The following is a 6819-nucleotide window of genomic DNA, read 5'->3' on the forward strand; positions in this document are numbered from 1 at the left end:
GGAGGGCGCCTGCTGCATTTGTAGTACACCCATTCGTAACGCAAAATAGTGTTGGTGCTTCGATTACTGGATGAACGCACAAATATCACAAAGTCACCCTTCATGTATTCATTTAAGGTCTTCTCAAATTAGTGCTTCGATGAAAACGATACACCCACAAGTTTCTCAACGAAAGCCACTTCCGAAGCCATACCAGACGAAGTTCAAAGCCGAATGTGCGCCAATAATTTTCAAATGACATCGATTAAAACAAATCGCATAAAATGAAGGCAGTTNGTTTTGAGTCTACGCATATATGCAAATAAGTGCAACATTTTGACGTTAAAGACTTATTTCGGCTGCAGGGGTTTTGCAGAAAAATACATTGTGCGACTAGCCGTTGGCCACATACTATCAAAGGTAGCGGACAAAAGCAACTGCATCTTCTCAGTGAAATTATAGCTGACGCAGCTAACATTTGCAGTTTACCAGGTTTGGTAAAATGTGACTCCTTATTAAACACGCGTTATGCGACAATAGATTTCATTGAAGTGAAGTTCAAACCAGGAGTTCAAACCGGCCCAGGAACGAAGTGAACTGTTACATTCAACTGTTCCAGAACTTCTGATGTTTAAGTATGTATGACCCTGACCTTTAAGACCGTTGAGACTATAAACCCGTCGATCAATCCGAATGTAGGATGTTCAAGGTCACTGTCTGTGTCGGAGCTGAGATTGACGCCAGGAAGTAGTCGGTGCCATTTTGTATAATTCCTTCGTAAGTGTCAGCATTATACGCTTACTGTTTGCGAAGCCCCGCATCATAGAGTTTATTCTCTTTTCCACCAGCTGAAATGGGTGGGTACATTCTGTATTGCCCCACAACGCTGAAAACACAACTTAGAAGCGGTTAGTTGTCGAAGGAAATGACCTAGGATCCATCTCGACTCTGATCAGAATGTAGTTTTCTGTACTAATCCACCTGGGATAATCGGATAGGTCCGGGTTCAGAACGATGAGCGCAGAAGACTCGTAGATCTGAGTCAGCACCATCCTGTGCTGACATCCGTCCAGAGTATATATAGTTCAGTTTTTAGTATGAACTCGTGATTCCACCTTGCGTTCGTAGGCCTTGAAACTACCCCTCGAATAATCGTCAAGCGAACCCATCATATCTTTGACTTTTGGTGCCACAGCATTCCCGGTGTGGTTATTCCGCAAATTCACTGTTGGAAGATGGGTTGAGTGTCATCAATGCTTGTTTTAATTTAAGCCTTTCAGGATTTCACTATACCCTCGGCTCTTCGTTGCCCTATTATGCGCATCAAGTGGTTCCATAGTCTAGGCCCCCGCTTCTTCTTAATCTGAAAGTGAAAAAAGTCTTGTCCATGCAAGTGTGACAGTAATCGAGGGAAGTAACTCAAGCCCGATCAATTTTAGGACCGTTTTCTTCGCTTGTGCTCTCAGGATGTGGAAAGTGTTCCGATGCTCCATATTCTAGGGCCGTTGGGATATACGTTGACAGTAGTGTGTAATGAAATTGACTGCTAAAAGGCCCATGACATCTGACAGCCTCCAGCTACAGCTCCTGCATTGTGTATTTCCGTCTTAATATAGATACACGTAACGATGCCTAGGCTGCAATCCTCAAATTTGAGGTACCAATCAATCGCTCATGGAATGTTAAGTATACCTCAGTTTTCCGCAAATAAATGTGTTTGTCGGTCGCTTAACCTCCGTCGCCCACTCTTCTACAGGCAGCGCATTCTGGAGACATACCTTATCCCTGTCTTTTGAAGGAGAATTTTATTGGCCAGGCATTTTATGGGTTTATTTCAACTTCGAGATTAATCGTTTCACGGATGTTCAGCGGGGGATATCCGGTACCGCTCTCTTTCACCAGACAGTCGTTCTAAAAGCGACATCAAGAAGTCAGCCGACAGTCTTTTAAGGGTATAAGGAAATGATTTCCTGGGGCAGGGTTCTTAAAGTGTTGTCCACTTATTAGACGCTTTGCTGAAGTAAATGAATATGACATTCAGTCAATGGTCTTAATCTCCTGACTTGACCCAACTTTGTGCAGTAGCAGGAATTTCGTTACTGGGGATTTATCAGACAAATAGCTATCGTCCTCGTGTTTGGGAGCTTTTGTTTCGGTATTCTGAAGCAGCGTTATCTCCACTTATTTATTTTTGCTTTTCACGCTAAACACCGCTGCCTTGTGGTCAGGATTTTGGGCCAAAGACTTTTTCTGAGGACCCTCATCATCTTCCTATGTAGGTGTAGGCACCCTGGCAGCATCCCAACTGACGTACAAGTATAAATCGCATACATACAAATAAACTTATGCCACATCGGCCGTCGAGTGGTGCCACCAAGCGGGTGGCCTTGCTATGTACGACAGGGCGGGTAGGCGCAGACGTACTACTGCTGACACCTCACTTCTTTCCCTTTCACATATTTTTTCTTCTACCTCTCCCCATTCCACTTATAACTTCATCCTTTCAGGCCCAGCATTTAGGACTGATGACTTCATTTGCACTGCATCGGTTTTTCAAGCAACATTTGCACTCCATCCGGCGCTGATATCCTCAGGCATCTCGAGGTCAATCTTCAAGTTTTCATGCCTGATCTATCTAGCTGCCTTCGCTGTCCGCACTCTGAAGTAAGCAGGACAGCAATCCGCTCTTGCTCTCACTCTGGACTTGCTTGGGATTGGTGTGTGCTGTTTATCAGAAACAACGATTCAATATGCAAGCATGTTGGTTGAGCTAACCGCCCCACCACTCTCCATTGGCTTCCAACTGCGCACTTCTGGTGGTCCAGAGTCTGTTGCGGCTGGATGTGCAGGGGTTGGCGTCGTCCTAAGTCACCGGGCGGAAGCATCCGTGCTTGACTGGATGCTTGTTGATAGTCGCCTGTATGCGGTTCGTCTGGCAACGTGTGAAAGAGTCTTACGAGGGGAAGTTGATCGATGTCTGATTGTCTTGTCTGCTTATGCACCAGATGACTGTAGCTCTGACACCATCAGAGACAAGTTTTATGATGTCCTTAATTCCCCGTTGCAGTGAGCTAAAAGCTCATTGCTCGTGATCGTTCCTGGAGACCTAAATACCCAAGTGAACAGGCTTTACTCATCTGAGACTCAATCAGTATTGGACTCGGTACGCACGAACAGTGGCGAACGATTGATTTAGCTGTGTTGCCCGCAGGCTGTTTTTGTGCAGTAATACCGAAGTAGCCGAAGTTGTTTGGCCACTTGGTGTCCTTACGTGATGTGACGCACTCAATGACCACATTACCATCATTTACTGACAGCGCGGATCAGTAACTGACTGCAGCTCGTTTTGCAACACATTTGTGGATTACCACCACGCGCTTGTCCGAAATCGCTTCCCCCTTCGTTTCCAGGGCCGCGTTAGGTGCGGAGAAGTCGCTTGGCAACTGAGAGGCGGGCAGATCCGGATGTTAGGCGTATTTACCTCACTCGTCTTTTGGAGTCTGTTCCAAGTGCTTCACCATCAGATGCGACTTCATTCTAGCGACGAGATCGCCACCTGCTTGTACATTGCCCTAGATTCTGCCTGTGGTACAGTGCTACCAGGCCCACTCGGGCACTGGATATCAGAACGAACAGTAGCACTGCTTAAGTCTCGGAGAGACATCCCCGCTGCTCCCGAAGATGCCTTTGCCCGGTGATATCATTCTCTTCTTCGAAATGGAAAAGAAGATGCAGTTTCAGAGGGGTTTGGTAAACAATCGGTGGATTTATTGTCTACCAAACCCCTCTGAAACGATGACTTCCCAATCGGTCCCAAACATTTTCCAATTGATTGAGAAAATGCAGTTGTTTTTGGAGGAACTGACCAAACCCATCCCGTCCTTTGGTATGCAATTTGCACCCACAAACTGTGAGGTCGTACTCCTGGACATGTAGTCACCGAACACGCCACTTGCAGCTTAGGGTGGAGTCTTTACGTATCATGAAAGTTGTACTTTTTCCGCTTCTAGTGTGACAGATGAGGTCAGTGCACAATCTCGGATTGTGTTGGCTAATTTGAGTAGCCTGTAGCGACAAAGCAGGATGTCCCTGAATCTTAAAGGATGTGTGCCAGGCTACAGTACAGGCTATCTCGTTGTACGACTGTGAGACGTTGCCCCCTCGAGCACCGGAACTGGGACGTCTTCAGGTGTCAGAACCATAGTTCGTGTGGGGTGGTGTCGGGGAATCCGTAACAAGGCAATTAGAAAGTGAGTGTTTGGTTGCTCAACGGGGGCTTCCATCGAATAATGTATCCAGATGCGTTAGTTAGGCCGTATGTTTAACCATCTTTTGCTGAAGGGAGTGCTGTTTTCCATACCCATCTCGTTGCTCAACGGGGCTTCCATCGAATAATGTATCCAGATGCGTTAGTTAGGCCGTATGTTTAACCATCTTTTGCTGAAGGGAGTGCTGTTTTCCATACCCATCTCAGAGTGGCGGAAGAGGAGAGCTGGCGGAGAGATATGAAAGAGCCTATGAAACGTTTGGGTGCTGTCGATGCTATTCGCATTCCAGAATGGGAACTGCGCGATCCCCCCATGGGGCGAAATAGCTTATTGGTTAGAGCACGAATTTATTGAACGGAAGGTCCATGTTTTGAACCCGACCTCTGCCTCTCGACTTTCCTGTCTAGGCCAAGGCGACTTGGCATTATCCCAGCCCTCGTGCTTTCTTCTGGTGGCATGGCAGTTAGGCACCGAAAGGGTGCTACAGCTGAACGATCTACATTGCGTCTATTGGAGACGCTGCAGGAAGTGACTGCCACTCGATATCACTGGTGTTATCGTTATCAGTAGCTATCCATATTGCCTCAGTGAGTGGATATGCGGGCACTTTGGGATGATTGTCAAAATCGGTCCAATTTGGGTTCAAGTAGAACATAAGGTTGACGGAAACCCGGATAATGCGCCTACCTAATGAGCCCCAAGAAGGGCGAAACCGGTCGTGGGCTTTGAAAAGTTTTCAGCAACCTTGTGAGTAGTTTCCTTTATGAAATGTACTGTGATATCTGGAATCTCGTACTAACTAAAACATGAGGCGACCTTTGTGCAGCACAGTCAGTTGAAGAACATCATAAATGAGAGATTCACCGTAGTCTCCCGTGAAAACCATATTATTGTTATTATTATTATTATTTGCGTGAGGGGAGAAATCACCATGGGTTACGTTTAACCAGCTGTGTTATGTCCTATTCGCTGCTCGTGAAAAGTAAGCCCACAGTGTTTAGATGTGTCTCGGCTAACTCTGCTAGTTGTCCTGAACATATCCGACCAAACTAATGCTACACTCTGTGGGACTAGAGAAGCTGAAGCTTATTGAATTACGCACCCGACTCAATGAATAGAGACAGGAAATGAACGACTTGTTAAGCCCTCTGATATTTCACTGCCTTTGCCAGTGATTCTTTCCTTTTTAACTGTATAACACATGAAACCTGGCGATCTACCCTCAAATTCAACTCAGCACAGACGTAAGAACATTTGGGACTTTATAAACCCTTTTCGCCAGCCTCGGTTCCTTTCACAGCCAGCATGTGATGTATGCTTGTTGCACAGTTGTTTAAACCTTCTCAATTGTTCGAGGCTCATGTTTGTTCTGCACTACTTTATTTGCTCCATTTCTTATCTGCCCATGCTGACCACGATCTCTAAATCATGGTATTATCTAGAAAGACCTACTTATGGACGAACAGCATTTTTCGAAATGCAGTACATTCCTTTACTGTTTGCCACTTTTCACCGTCGTCCGTTCTTTTTGGCATTGCATGTCGCTGTAGTCTTCGTGTCCCAGCATCATTGTAGGGTCTCATTCACTGAACCGGTTGTCTGGCTGCTTCGACACTTGGCTGAACCCACTCAGCTACCTCGAGCTCATCGGAACTGCGGGTGACCAAACTCCTGGACATTGTGCTATCCATCCATTTGCTATCACCTACACGAGAACTGCCTCCAATAGCCTCACATCTTCACATAAGAAAACCCATGCCGTGGTACTCTTATCTACTCGACTGTTCTATTTTTCTCCATGTAGACGTTCGAGAGGTTTGCATCACACAAGTGGTGCGATCTGCTGACTGTGGATGAGACCAACAGCTTTTTCTTAGGCTTGAGCTGAAACTCAAGCCTCACAAGCCGTACTGCGCCAACTGCATCGCGAGCGTGTAAGGGTTGACATACATTGTCTCAAAGACCTGAAAGTCATGTTGATGTATCAGCACTACCTGGCATTCGCGCTGACACCCTTCAGGCCGTCCAGCTGGTGACAGAAGTGTAACACAACTCAAAACAGACGATGACAACACCCATACAATTCGGGCAGCTTCATCCGGGATTCCCTGACTGACTTGACGACAATAAGCAGCGTATAAAATACCAAGTGGGTAGGAAAAAAACGAGGCACTTGCCGTATCTTTTGCCTACCTGAATACCGAAGTCAAGGAGAGGAAGCTAAAGGATGTCCGTAATAACCTGACTCGGTAACTCGACCGTATGGAGGACATGGTAGGGAAGTTGAGGGGAGTAGATTGAAGGACTGGTTGCTGGACAGCGAAAGCCATCCATCAAGCTCTTCAGAATGTTGACACAGGACTGAAACAGATATCTGAGGAACTATTGCGACAACGTTTCAGCAAACTGCCACACCGACCGGCAAATGTCGACTGAACTACAGAGAGCAGACTACTCCCATTCCTTCCTTCGATCACCACAAACATACGGCAAGCGAGCATGGGACTGCGGAATACCAGGTCAGTTGGAGGAAAGGCCCTTGCAGGTAGTACAATATTCGGACAATATATAT

The 6819-nt window shown here is 46.3% G+C and overlaps 1 protein-coding gene across 1 annotated transcript in view; it reads left to right on the forward strand.

Moving 5' to 3' along the window:
- Positions 1 to 674: 674 nt before the first annotated feature.
- T265_02941 (hypothetical protein) overlaps positions 675 to 6819 on the forward strand; it is a gene marked incomplete at both ends in the record, with an annotated part of 11728 nt that continues 5583 nt past the window's right edge. Inside the window, one exon of the mRNA XM_009167305.1 lies at positions 675 to 756. The remainder of the gene's footprint in view (positions 757 to 6819) is intronic.

The sequence above is a fragment of the Opisthorchis viverrini genome (genome assembly GCF_000715545.1).
Source record: "Opisthorchis viverrini unplaced genomic scaffold opera_v5_38, whole genome shotgun sequence".
Lineage (NCBI taxonomy): Eukaryota > Metazoa > Platyhelminthes > Trematoda > Opisthorchiida > Opisthorchiidae > Opisthorchis > Opisthorchis viverrini.